At 36.0% G+C, this 15,038-nt stretch overlaps 1 long non-coding RNA gene across 1 annotated transcript; it reads right to left on the bottom strand.

Moving 5' to 3' along the window:
* Positions 1-1,017: 1,017 nt before the first annotated feature.
* On the bottom strand, positions 1,018-13,656 carry LOC123527585 (uncharacterized). Its single transcript, XR_008367119.1, has 2 exons — positions 13,236-13,656; positions 1,018-4,153 (listed from the first exon to the last, which is right to left on the bottom strand). It is a non-coding gene; the product is annotated as an uncharacterized LOC123527585 (long non-coding RNA).
* Positions 13,657-15,038: the final 1,382 nt, after the last annotated feature.

Here is a 15,038-nt window from a genome sequence, read left to right on the forward strand (position 1 = left end):
TTATGGAGATATACCCATTTTAATTTGAAATAAAGGGAGGTAATTTGACATAAAATCAGTCCATAGTAAACTACCCTGATTGTCTGAGTCCAACAAATAATAATAATGAAATTTAAAATGAGTCTTATAAGTACTTACTGATATCCATTTTGATTAAAATCAGGGGAGGTAATCAGATATAAAATAACTCCAGAACCTATGACTGGATTTGACAGATTCATCATGGAATCCAAGATTTATTGTTTTTTAATACATTTTGCAAGTTTGCATCAAATCAAACCATAAATGAAGTCTCTATATGGCTGCAAAAGCCTAAATAGCAAATTTTGGACATTTAAAGGGCCATAATACTGGAACCCATGATGGGATCTGGCCAAGTTTCGAAAGGAACCGAGATATAATGCAAATACAAGTTGTATGCAGAATTTGATTGAAGATGATTGCAAAATGTAGTCTCTATCGTCTTCACAAGCAAAATATAGCAAATTTTGGCCTTTTAAGGAGCCATAACTCTGAAATGCATGATGGGATCTGGCCAGTTTTCAAAAGGAACCAGGATATTATGCCAATACAAGTTGTGTGCAAGTTTTATTAAAGTTGATTGCAAAATTTGGTCTCTATCACGTTCACAAGCCAAAAATGGCAAATTTTGGCCCTTTAAGGGGCCATTACTCTAGATCCCATGATGGGATTTGGCCAGTTTCGAAGGAACCGAGATATTATGCCAGCACAAGTTGTTTGCAAGTCTGATTAAAGTTGTTTGCAAAATGTTGTCTCTATCGTGTTCACAAGCCAAAAATAGCAAATTTTGGCCCTTTAAGAGGGCCATAACTCTGGGACCCATGATTGGACCAGTTTTCGAAAGGAACCGAGGTATTATGCCCATGCAAGTTGTGTGCATATTTTGATAAAAATCAAATACAAAATTTGGTCTCTATCGTGTTCACAAGGAAATTGTGGACGAACGGACGAAGGGTGATCCCAAGGGTTCAGAGTCATTGACAAACAAACAAAGTGTATTTTCTAGCAAATTTATCAACAAGTGTACAGTGCAGTGTCTCACGGGCAAACGTAACTCATATGGCTAACAGGATTTTGATATGAAATATCTATGCTCCGGCATATGCTGATTTACATTCATATCTTTCTAATGCGGTAGGGAAACTTTTTGTTTTGGATATCAACTTACGGGTTTTCTCTACTTTCAGAACTAGAAAATTGTTACTAAATATAGTAGTCATGATTTTGACTGGTTTCTTCCTAAAAGATAGTTACATAAGAGCATTCAGGCAACATTAAATTAAATACAGTGTTGCTAATTAGATAAATGAACAGTGGGACTACTGTATCTTTTATAGTGAATAAAATCTAATTTGGAGAAGCTGCTGCTCTGTATAGGTGGTTTTGCTTATAATTTACCTTACTGAACAGAAAATATACGAGTTAGAGAGCTACATTCTACTCCAGTGGCTATTTTTCTTCTTATGCTCTTAGACTAAGCATATACCGAATTCATTTAACAAATTCCATATAACATTTCAAACATAATCATTGTTTGAATGAAGACAAAAATAATATACAATTTTAACATCAAAGCATAACAGAATGAAATTATATACAAACAGAAATTTAACTATGTAACAGTTACTAAATTGCATATAGCTCTTTAGTTTGACTTATTTTACTACACTATATATTCTAAAGACTAAGCTGTAACATAAAATTCTGTTACTTCAGTGGTAAACACTTAAATGTACATGTACACAAATTACACATAGAAAACAAAACTTTAAATACTGCTGCCCATTTATATTCACAACCTTGGCAAAAAAATTATTATGTTTATATACATATTTACAAGCTTGACAAGTAAGCAAATCCAAATACTTTTGAAATGGCAGAGGGCAAATGGATATATGGCAGAGTATATTCTACCAATTTATTATGTTTAACCTCCAACAGACACAATTATGTCATATAGCAACTTCTCAGCTTTTGATGGTGGGGCAGACCCAAAGTGTCCTCCCTGCATTTTTAGGCATGGGCTAGTATCTCGGTAGAACAACTGACCTTCCATTTCAAACTATAAGAAGTGAGGTGCAAGTGACTCGAAGTCGTCCTCCTTAACCACTCGTCTGCAAAGGCCCCATACGTTACTGAGAGCACTTACAACTGTGTTCAAACAGTATTACAAATAAAAATGCATATATGAAGAAAACCAAATAATTTCCAACATCAAAATTTAGAAGAGTATAATTTTTTGATGGAAGTTTAAATCATTTCAGTCAGGGGAAAATGATATTGTATACTATAGTCCGTGCAATATGTATAACTGTACACATGTGTCAGCAGAATATGTATACAAACAAGAGCTGTCCATAAGACAGCACGCTCAGATTTTCTCAGTGCTTGTCTCTGAATTAGAGCTTTGCCAGTAAAAAAATCCAAGTTAAAAAAGGACACAACTCTGTCAAAATTCAAATCAGAGTTATGGCAATTGTGTCTCCTGGTGAAGACTTAGATAGTAAATAAGTATTTAGAGTTTCTAGTCAAAAGCTTTAATAGTACACTGAGATATTTGACTTTAAATTATCAATAATTTAAAAAAAAATTCTAAGTTCAAAAGGGACATAATTCTGTCAAAATTCAACCAGAGTTACGGGGATTGTTTCTTCTGGTGTAGACTTTGATGGTAAATAAGTATTTTAAGTTTTAAGTCAAAAGCTTTGATAGTAACAGATATTTGACTTTATCAAAAAACTTTAACAAAAATCTAAGTTAAAAAAGGGCATAATTCTGTCAAAATTCAACAACCTATTTACATGTAAATTCTACTGAAACAATGTATGTTTATGTACCAAACAATACGGGAAACATATTCAAAACAAACAAGAACTAGATAATAAAAGTAGGAACACATATTTACACTTCTGTTAGCACAATTCTTTTCTCCAAACCTAAAGCTGTGCTAGTAATCCAAACAGGTATATGATAGTATGACAAATGTGTATTCCCCGAGTATTGTAACGAAATACTAGGCATCAATTAAGTGACAATGGAAATGCTACATATAGACAGTATACTAACATGTCAATTAAAAATGTATTGTCTATGCTATGTACAAAAAGAATTATATGAAAGCCATTTTATGTACAGCATACTGAATGTGATTTCCTGAGTATTGATAGTCATGAACAAACTAATGGCAGTATATGAAATGACGGAATGAAAGACATATGACATGACATGACATGTACATTTACGACAATACACTGACAAGATATGAAAACGCAACAAACATATGCTTGAATATATTTTTAATAAAAAAAGTATCACCTTTAATTGTTCAACACAAACTGACACTATTCCCATTGTGTTCGTTTTATGATCTGTTGTGCTTATTAAATTTGAAAACAATGAGTATAGAATATCTGTCTGTGTTAACATTACAATGTGATACTTTTGGTAGAAAAAAAAAATATATTCAGCATGCGCTTGTTCGTTTTCATATCTTGTCAGTATATGTGTTATTTATGATAAGACGAGCTGTTATGAGTTTATCTTGTCCACTTTGTACTGATACCAGGTAAAAAAAACTTAACAATTTGTGCACATCATAATTAAATCTGATTGCTTCCACCTTAGGTTCAAATTTAAAAACATAAACATTCTCATAAACAAAAGAATTGTACAAGTCGCTAATCAATACAGGTGATTCTACATGTCCTGGTTTTAAAATCTCAACTTCTTTATTAAAATAAAATTTCACTTTGAGGCTTATTATTCTAAATCAGACTCATATTGTTTTAAACATTACAGAAAATTTCATAGGAGCTTGTATGCAAATAGTTGTGTACAACAGTTGGTCTGCAAGCTTAGTTACATTTCAGTTGAACTTGGATCCAGTTAGTAATATACTGTCTATGGTCCAAACCTTAGTACTTTCATCAGTCTGTGTCTACTAGTCCAGTAGAACTGGTTGAATGTAAAGACTAAGTTACCGTTATGTAAATGTCTTGAGATCCAGGTACAGCAGTACAATCATTGTCTGATAAATTTTCCGCTGAAGAGGGATCCTGGACGTAAAACTTATGGCCTACGAATTTACTATTTAGTGGTGCTGAAATCTAGGTTCTGGATTGCAACTGGTGATCTGAAAATATTGTAAACAAGTTTTATTATTCCGCAAGGTTTGTAATAAATATAAAACATTTACAAACAGCTGCTTGTTCAGTGTTATGGAAAAATGTTTCAAATGAAAATGAATGTTGTTAAGCAAGAGGCCGCTAGGTCAGTTCACATGAGATAATGCCATAACAGTGTAAACATGTTTAATCTACTTTTAGATGCGACAAGACCCAGTTTCAAACTTGTTCGAGTATTCAAGGATATAAACATCCTGGCCAAGTTTCCTCTAGTGTGTGAAAAAGATTTTCTTTCAATTTGGCCTAGTGACCTAGTTTTTCCCCTATCTGACTCAATTTTTAACTCCTCTGAGATTTCATTGAGACAAAATTAATGACCTAATTTTTCCCCTACCTGACTCAATTTTTAACTATTCTGAGATATCATTAAGACAAATATTCTGTATTATTTTTTATTAAGATTGGACCATAAATATGTCCTCTTTAGTGTTAACAAGCACTTTTTTTAATCTGACCTAGTGACATAGTTTTTAATCTTACATGACCCAGATAAAAACTGGTCTAAGATTTTATAAATAAAAACATTCTGACAAAGTTTCATGTAGGTTGAAGCTTAAATGTGGTCTGTAGAGTGTAAGCAAGCTTTTCATTTCATTTGACCTAGTGACCTACTTTTTGACTCCATGTGACACAGATTCAAGATCATTTAAGACTTTGTAATAACAAACATTCTGACCAACTTTTATGAAGATTGAATAAACAATGTGGCTCCTAGTGTGTAAAAAAGCTTTTTCTATGATTTGACCTTGTGACCTAGTATTTGATCCTACGTGACTCTCGTAAAAACACGTCCAACATTTCTTACAGACAAACATTCTAAGTTTCATGCATATCAGAAGACAAAAGGCACAAATATGCCTAAGTCGCTGACCTGTGACCGACTTTGACCTAATTAGATCTTGCTTGTGACAAAGTATTAAATTTAAACAAGAGGGCCATGAAGGCCCTGTATCGCTCACCTGACCTACTGACCTTGAGATCATCAAGATTAACATTCTAACCAAGTTTCATTAAGATATGGTCATAAATGTGGCCTCAAAAGTGTTACCTAGCTATTCCTTTGATTCGACCCCGTGACCTAGTTTTTGACCCGACATGACCCAGATTCGAACTTGACCTTAGATCATCAAGTTTAACATTCTGCTAACTTTCATGAAGATACAGTCGTAAATGTGGCCTTTAGAGTGTTAACAAGCTTTTCCTTTGATATGACCTAGTGACCTAGTTTTTGACCCCACCTAACCCAGATTCGAACCTGTCCTATAGATCATCAAGTTTAACATTCTGACCAATTTTCATGAAGATACAGTATAAATATGGCCTCCAGAGTGTTAACAAGCTTTTCCTTTGATTCAACCTGGTGACCTAGTTTTTGATGCAACCTAACCCAGATTTGAACTTAAGCTGTAGATCATCAAGATTAACATTTGACCAAGTTTCATTAAGATATGGTCATAAATGTGGCCTATACAGTGTAAACTAGCTTTTCCTTTGATTTGACCTGGTGACTTTACATGACCCAGATTCAAACTGGACCTTAAGATCAACAATATTAACATTCTACCCAAGTGTCATGACCCAAAATCGAACTCGTCCAAGGTTTTATTCAGGGTAACATTCTGACCAAGTTTCATTAAGATTGGGCCAAATATGTGTTAACAAGCTTTTCCTTTGATTTGACCTGGTGACCTAGTTTTTGACCCCAGATAACCTAATATCGAACTCGTCCAAGATTTTATTAAGGGTTACATTCTGGCGAAGATTCATCAAGATTGAGCCAAAATTGTGACCTCTAATGTGTTAACAAGTTTTTCATTTGATTTGACCTGGTGACTTACTTTTTGCTCCCAGATGACCCAATATCGAACTCATCCAAGATGGTAACATTCTGACCAAGTTTCATTAAGACTGGGCCAAAATTGTGACCTCTGGAGTGTTAACAGTCAAATTGTTGGCGCCGCCGATGCCGCCGCCGCCGAACAACGACGGACACAGGGCGATCACAAAAGCTCACCTTAAGCACTTTGTGCTCAGGTGAGCTAAAAAAAAAAAAAGAATTTAAAACAAAAGCTGTCGGAGGACAGCAACGCTCGACTATTCAACAGCTTTGTCAATTAAAAGAAATACAAAAGTCGAAAAAGGGGAATAATTTTGTAAAAAATCAAGTATGCAAAATATCAAAGCAATATCACAATGGACGTTGAAAATATTTGGGGTGGTATGCAAACTTTAACATTACAACAAGAGCTGGCAGTGGACAGCAAGCTCGACTATTTTCAGTGCTTGATAGTATAATATAAGCAATATAAGCAATGAGTAAAACCTTAACATTACAATAAGCTTATTCTAAATCGAAAAGTGGCCATAATTCAGTCAAAATGCTTGATAGAGTTGCCTCCTCCTTTTTACAGACTGGGGTCATGATGGTAAACAAGGATGCAAAATATGAAAGCAATATCTCAATGGACTTTGAAAATATTTGCGGTGGTACGCAAACTTTAACATTTATTCTAAGTCGAAAAGGGGCCATAATTCAGTCAAAATGCTTGATAGAGTTGCCTCCTCCTACCTACAGACTGGGGTCATGATGGTAAACAAGTATGCAAAATATCAAAGCAATATCTCAGTGGACTTTGAAAATATTTGGGGTGGTACACAAACTTTAACATTTGTGTGACACTCACGCCGACACCGGGGCGAGTAGGATAGCTCCACTATTATAAATATATTCATATAATAGACGAACTAAAAATAAAAAAAATTAATTCAAAGAAGACTTTTAAAAGTACTTTTATTTTTAGCTCTATTATTATTATTTATCTATTTAAGTCTCATCCACTTACATTTATACAGTTGATACATGCAAAAGCATATATATATATATATATATATATATATATATATATATATATATATACAGTAAGATAAAAATGTAAATGGTCATTCTATTTAAGAATTATAAGAGACTTTAAACGACAATATGACACTATCACATATTAATAACATTTATTAAAAGTTAGGTTACCACTGATAATCTATTACTAAAAACTGCCATAAAATAAACACTTTTAAAATGCTCTAATGGCCCCTATTTTAAAGGGGCCAAGTGCCCCCATTTTAACAAACTTGAAAGAGGACCATATAATGATATTTCCAATCAAATTTGATGAAGATCCATCAAGGTTTTTCTATTTTTAGCTCAACAGTCCCTAAAAGGGGCCAAGTACCCCCATTTGAACAAAATTGAGAAAGAACCATATAATGATGCTACAGACCAAGTTTGATGAAGATCAATCAAGCAGTTCATGATAAGAAGTCATTTAAATGTGTTTCTTTATTCAACTCTAGCGGCCCCTATACCCCTCTTTTGACAAATTTGATAGAGGACCATATAATGATGCTACAGACCAAGTTTAGTGAAAATTTGATTAACAGTTCAAGAGAAGAAGTTGTTTAAACGTATTTCTATTTTTAGCTCTGCCCCCATTTAAAAAAAGAGGACCTCACCAGGATGCTACAGACCAAGTTTGGAGTTATTCTGACCGGTCGTTTAAGAGGAGAAGATGTTTAAGTAAATATGTGGACGACAGAAGATGGAACATTACCCTATACTAATACAGGGCCCTCGATTGGCCGTTTTTACCGCCGAATATCGGCTGCTTCCCGCGCCGAAATAGTATCCTTTTTTCCCCATCCAGAGAAAAAAAATCGCCCTTACTGGGCATTCGGTTGACCCGAGGTCCCGGGTTTTTGACCTGCTAAAATCGAGAAAAACTAGTATTTGACCCGCACAAAATATGCTCCATGCGTCGGGTTGACTCGCGGAATTTTACTTTGATGCGTCTCGAGTTCGAAAGTTCTGCCCCTTGTCAGTCAAAATCCCAGTCAATTTCAATATTGTTCGCCGTCATACGCGGAAGTATGGCAGTAGGCGGAGCGTCATATGTTAATTAGCTGCAAACAGATGTCAATCACGCAACGCGCCGATTGACATGTGGTCATCTCGCTGTTTATATTCAGTACAATAATCCCTGTCATTATCAAAGGTGTTTACTGATCAATGTGTAAAAGTTAATTGATAAACAATGCAGCTTTAGATTATCGTCTTTGCACCACTTGTTAATTAGCGGTATGCAACTTGTGGTGTCTTGCCTTCTTAAAAATAAAAATTATCTTATCTTATTACTATTTAAATAGAACAACAAATTGGATAATTAAAATCATTATTTTGTTTGCTTGATACGATTACGTGAGCCGGTCAACCGTTACGGTCTATAGAAAATTTATTGTCATTACCGAGGCTTTGTTTGGTCCAAAATAAATTAAATGCTTTAATATGTAGAAATTGTAAGTACTGAATAGGTATGGTGAAAAAAAGAAATTTAAAACAGGTATTTCATCAAGAATTTTAAATGGTTACTTTCGTTCTCCATATCTGTCACCCGTTTTCGCGACCGTGATTTTCGGACATTTTCATCATTTCTTACAAGACTTTTCTAGTACAATCTAAATAAAAAACATTTAAAATTCTGCATTTAAGAAAAATATGATCACTGTTGCAAAAGCAGCCCTTATTTTGAAGCATTTTTAATCCCCCGCCGTGGCGGAGGGATTATAGGAATGGTCTGCGTCCGTCCTTCCGTCCGTCCGTCCTTCCGTCTGTCCTTCCGTCCGTAACAAAATCGTGTCCGGTCCATATCTCCTAAACCCCTTGAAGGATTTTCATGAAACTTGGGTCAAATGATCACCTCATCAAGACGATGTGCAGAACCCATAAGTCAGCCTTGTCGGTTCAAGGTCAAGGTCACAACTCAAGGTCAAAGGTTTGAGCCTGCCATTTTGTGTCCGCTCTATATCTCATAAACCCCTTGAAGGAATTTTATCAAACTTGGGTCAAATGATCACCTAATCAATACAATGTGCAGAACCCATGAGTCAGTCATGCCGGCTCAAGGTCAAGGTCACAACTTAGGGTCAAAGGTTTGAGCCTTCCATTTTGTGTCCGCTCTATATCTCCTAAACTCCTTGAAGGATTTTCATCAAACTTGGGTCAAACGATCACCTCATCAAGGCGATGTGCAGAACTTATGAGTGCGCCATGTCGGCTCAAGGTCAAGATCACAACTGAAGGTCAAAGGTTTGAGCCTTCCATTTCGTGTCCGCTAAACCCCTTAAAGGAATTTTATAAAACTTGGGTAAAATGATTACCTCATCAAAACGATATGCAGAAATTATGAGTCAACCATGCCAGCTCAAGGTCAAGGTCACAACTAAGGGTCGAAGGTTTGAGCCTTCCATTTTGTGTCCACTCTGTATCTCCTAAACCCCTTGGAGGATTTTCATCAAACTTGGGTCAAAGGATCACCTCATCAAGAACTCATGAGTCAGCCATGTCAACTCAAGGTCAAGGTCACAACTGAAGGTCAGAGGTTTCAGCTCTGTATCTCCTAAACCCCTTGAAGGATTTTCATGAAACTTGGGTCAAATGATCACCTCATCAAGACGTTGTGCAGAATTCATGAGTCAGCCATGTCATTTCAAGGTCAAGGTCACAGCTAAAATCAAAGGTTTACCCTTTCACTATCCATAGCAGTGGCGGGGGATTTAGCTGTCCTTCAGACTGCCTTGTTCGATAATAAAATGCAAAGGCACCAAACCCCACCCACTTTTAGACAACTAAAATATAAATTGATTTAAAAAATCTGTAATGATAAATGTACTTGTTTTAGATAAAATTTGTGGAAGTTGCATTAATAACAGTATAGCTTGACCCCTGAAAAGCTGATATTGACATGATATAATTGCAGTTACCAGTAGTATGTTGAGAAAAAGAAACAGCTTTAGTGTAATGAGAATTATACATGTTATAGTTCTTACATAGTATGTTATTCTTTGAATGCAATGAAAATTCCCCCTTTTGCCTAAAACGACGTGAAAATTCCCCCGCCTGAGGGCTGCAGACCACTTCCCCCAAAGTAGAGTGAGGGCCCTGTAATAGCTCATCATGAACCTTCAGTTCAGGTGAGCTAAAGCTAAAAATTGCAGCCTCTATTGCACACAACATGATGTATTTTTTATTCAGCATAGTGACCTAGTTTTTGACTCAAGATTATATGTAATCAAACTTGATCTACATTTGATCAAGATAATCAGTCTGTTCAAATTCCATGCATATCCAGTAAAAATGCAGTCCCTACTGCATGCACAAGGTTTTTATTTGATTGGACCAGGTGACCTAATTTTGACACCAGATGGCCCAGATTTGAGCTATAGCTTATCAAGACGAACATTCTGATACAATTTCATGAAGATCCAGTGCAAAAAATGGAGCCCATATTGCAACACAATGTTTTTCTATAAATTATGATCAGGTAACAGTTTTAATCCCAGATTACCTATGTTTCATCAAGACAAACATTCTGACCAATTTTAGTTTTAAAGTATGCTAACAAGAGTTTTCTGACCTAGTGACCTAGTTTTTAACCCCATATAACTTCATCTGCTGGTCATGACCACACTTCCTGTCAAGTTTCATGATCCTGGGCTAAAGCATTCTTGAGTTATCACCCTGAAACCATTTAACTGTTCTGGGCCACTGTGACCTTGACTTTTACCTACTGATCTCAGAAACAATAGGGGTCATTTACTGGTTACTATCAACTTTCATGATCCTATACCCAAGCGTTCTACAGGTATCATCCCGAAACAGATTGGTTTAGATACCGATTGATATCTGCAAAACAATTCACCCCTCTGTCTTCGGAGGGGTGGTGGGGGCATAATAAATATCGAGTCAAAACTGTATCCTCTATATTGTAAGCAAGACAAATGTTGACGCACGACAGACAACGCGAGACAGACGACACATGTCAAAAGAATGACAGGTCACAATAGCTCACTTGGAGCACTTCGGGCTCAGGTGAGTTAAAAACTGGTTAGGAACTGTAATTCTTCAACACTTTTAACTACATGCTCTTTGAGTAAAATGCTAAATGGAGTGATTGTCACTTAAATATGAATGTAAACTGTATCTAGGCAATATTATTATTCAACGCATATCAAGAACGCATTTAAACAAGACAGTCATGATGACACTGGATCGCTCATCTGAGTAATATGAGCTACATGTTTCAAATGTCAAACTGATGATTTTTAGAAATTGTTTGGACGATTTTCCGATGTACAATCAAGTAAGCCCTGGGGCGGGGTCAATTTTACCCCAGGGTTTATGATTTGAACAAAGTTTGTATAAGTCTGCTAGGCAATGTTTCATATCAAATATGAGATCTTGGCCTTTTGGTTTATCTTTAGCAAATTTATGAAGATTTCCTTATGTACAATCAAGTAACCCCTGGGGCTGGGTCAATTTGACCCTGGGTGTCAAGATTTGAACAAATTTTGTGTCCACTAGGCAATGCTACATGTCAAATATCTAAACTCTAGGCCTTCTGGTTTATGTTTTAGAAAAATTTTGAAGATGTTTCTATGTACAATCAAGTAACCCCATGGGGCAATGTTTCATATCAAATATGAGATCTTGGCCTTTTGGTTTATCTTTAGCAAATTTATGAAGATTTCCTTATGTACAATAAAGTAACCCCTGGGGCTGGGTCAATTTGACCCCGGGGGTCATGATTTGAATAAATTTTGTAGAAGTCTACTAAGCAATGCTACATGTCAAATATCTAAGATCTAGGCCTTCTGGTTTATTTTTAGAATTTTTTTGAAGATTTTCCTATATAAAATAAAGTGACCCCTGGGGCAAGGTCAATTTTGATCCCGGGGGTCATGATTTGAAATTTTTTTGTAGAGGTCCACTAGGCAATGCTACATGTCAAATATCTAAGCTCAAGGCCTTCTGGTTTATTTTTTTATTTTTTTTTTGAAGATTTTCATATAGAAATCTATGTAAAATCAAGTGACCCCTGGGGCGGGGTCAATTTTGACCCCGGGGTTATAATTTGAACAACTTTAGTAGAGGTCCACTAGGCAATGCTTCACACCAAATATCTAAGCTCTAGGGCTTCTTTTTTGAGAAAATATTTTTAAAGTTTTTCCTTTCGGTTGCCATGGCAACCAGAGTTCTGCATGAAATTCAATTCTTTGAACAATTTTTGTAGAGCTTCACCAATGGAACATTCCTGTGAAGTTTGGATGAAATTTGCCTAGCGGTTTAGGAGGAGATGTTGTTTAAAGGAAAGTGTGGACGGACGGACGGCCGGACGGTGAGCAATCACAATAGCTCACCCCGATCACTTTGTGCTCAGGTGAACTAACACTGCGGAAAATGGTTCCGTATACGGGAGTGTACGCATTCAGTATACTCCTAATATACGGGCGTATACGGAAACATTTTCCCCGTATATGGAACATTCCATATACGGGAATCCTGTATTCTTTAATTGGACATTCATGTTTTTCTCACATGAATCCGTTCATTCATACTTGCATAAATACGTTTCAACAGTTTATGTCAGTATTCAAAGTTAGGGATTGTCAAGGTCCAAAAGTATGTTTAAGGCGTAGGTTTTGATCATACTTTTATTTTTTTTTTTTTTTTTTTTGGATTTAACGTCGCACCGACACATGATAGGTCATATGGGGGCTTTCCAGCTTTAATGGTGGAGGAAGACCCCAGGTGCCCCTCCGTGCATTATTTCATCACGAGCGGGCACCTGGTTAGAACCACAGACGTTCCATAAGGCTCATACTTTTAGGAAAGATACCTTTTATATGATATTCGTATATTAGACATATACGGGACCGCATACTCCCGTATTTGCGCACATTTTTCGCAGTGTAAAGATTGAGCACGATAACAGAGAAAGTTCATATGAACTAATAAATTATAATAATTACACATGTCAATTCAAATTAATGTCTTTTTTAGAAATGTATTACCTAAAATGATATGTGATAATCTGAAATGTATGTATAATATGGATAGTCTCTTATTAAAGTAAACACATTTTTAATTTCCTTAATATAGTAACTTATAAAGTAGAATTTTCACTATTTCATTTAATTTACATGATCTTAGATGAAAGACTTAAACATGTTATCAAGGCCAGGTTTTCCTGAATGTAGATGTTGTAATACCCTTCTCATCAATAATTGAGAGATCCACTGTCTGCTAGTTTACATTTGTCTCTTTTGACCCAGAACTGAGAGATCCACTGTCTGCTAGTTTACATTTGTGCCAAGCTACATCAAAATCCCTCCAAGAATGAAGAAGAAATGCTCCATGCTTGGACAAAGTTATTCTTCAATTTGACCTTTGACCTCTAAGTGTGACCTTGATCTTAGACCTAGGGACCTGGTTCTTGCCTATGACACTCCATTTCATGATGGCAAACATTTGTGCCAAGTTACATCAACATATCCCTCCATGCACGAAGAAGAAATGCTCCGCACAAAGCTTGTGGATGACGTCCGCCAGCCCGCACGCCTGACCTTCAGCCCATCCACCAAGGGCGTTCCATAATACCTCCCGTCTTTTAGACAGGCGAATAAATAGAGCAATAATAACTGAACCAAATTCCATGTCCTAGTTATGTAGTCTTGTCCACATGTGAAAATTTTATGGTAAACAAGTGGTCAAAGTTTCAAAGCCGCATGACAAACAGATTAGACAAAATATGGACTGGTGTGAAAAATTTAACTGATTTCAAGTCCAACAAGAGCTGTCTGTTGACAGCGCACTCGACTATTCAAAGCATTGATAGAAGTATAGGGTCAAAATATCAACAGAGATTTTCAGACTAAAGAAAAGGAATAGATAAAATAAACCATGTACCTGCATTTGCTGATTTGGATAAGTATTGCACTATTAGTATATTGAAATGTGTGCAAGTGTTTAAAGTTTCAAAGCCATATATCAAACAGTAAACAGACAAAATATCGAATAGGGCTGGATCAATATACTGGTATATAGATATGAATTGAATATTCATGTTTACACCGATACGCGTATCGGCTTTCTTCGTAAATTGATACATTCAGTGATGCCCCTTTTAACACAAAATAAATTCAAACTTCTTCATTTTTATCACTTTACAAGAAAATATTCAACTAACAAATAATAAGGGGGAGGGAGGAACAACACAGCAACAATGGGGTAAAATGGACTAAAATGTATTAATCATTACCAGTTTCGGTCCTCTTGGACCTTATCAGGAAGAAAATATTCAGAGGAACTATTTTCTGCGTAACCATAACAAGAATTCTGTTACTTTTTTTTGTGTTTGATTAACTTTTAAAGAAAGATATAAAAGCAGCACATTTCCTTATTGTATAGCTATTAAAACTAGAAGATGCTTTTGTAAAAAAGCACATGTCACGCAATGCAAAGTCGTATAGGCAAGAAGTCAATAGGGGTCAGGAGCGAAAGTCAAAGAGAAACTGATGGTTGGCTGCAATAGGGATCATCTACTTGACATGTCCAGTCATCCCGCTAAGTTTCAACACTCTTGGCCAAGTGGTTCTCAAGTCACTGTTCAGGCTCCTGTGACCTTGACCTTTGATCAAGTGACCCCAAAATAAATAGGGGTCATGTACTCTGCATGTCCAATCATCCTATTAAGTTTCAACATTCTAGGTCAAGTGGTACTCAAGTTATTTTCCGGAAATGATTTTAAATGACCAGGCCCCTGTGACCTTGACCTTTAATAGACTGACCCAAAAATCAATAGGGGTCAACTACTTTGCATCATTCTATGAAGTTTCCTATAAAGTGGTTCTCAAGTTATTGTTCGGAAATTGTTTTAGTTCAGGCTCCTGTGACCTTGACCTTTAACAGAGTGATGCCAAAATCAATAGGGGTCATCTACTTTG

This window comes from Mercenaria mercenaria, chromosome 14, assembly GCF_021730395.1.
Source record: "Mercenaria mercenaria strain notata chromosome 14, MADL_Memer_1, whole genome shotgun sequence".
In the NCBI taxonomy this organism is placed as follows: Eukaryota; Metazoa; Mollusca; class Bivalvia; order Venerida; family Veneridae; genus Mercenaria; species Mercenaria mercenaria.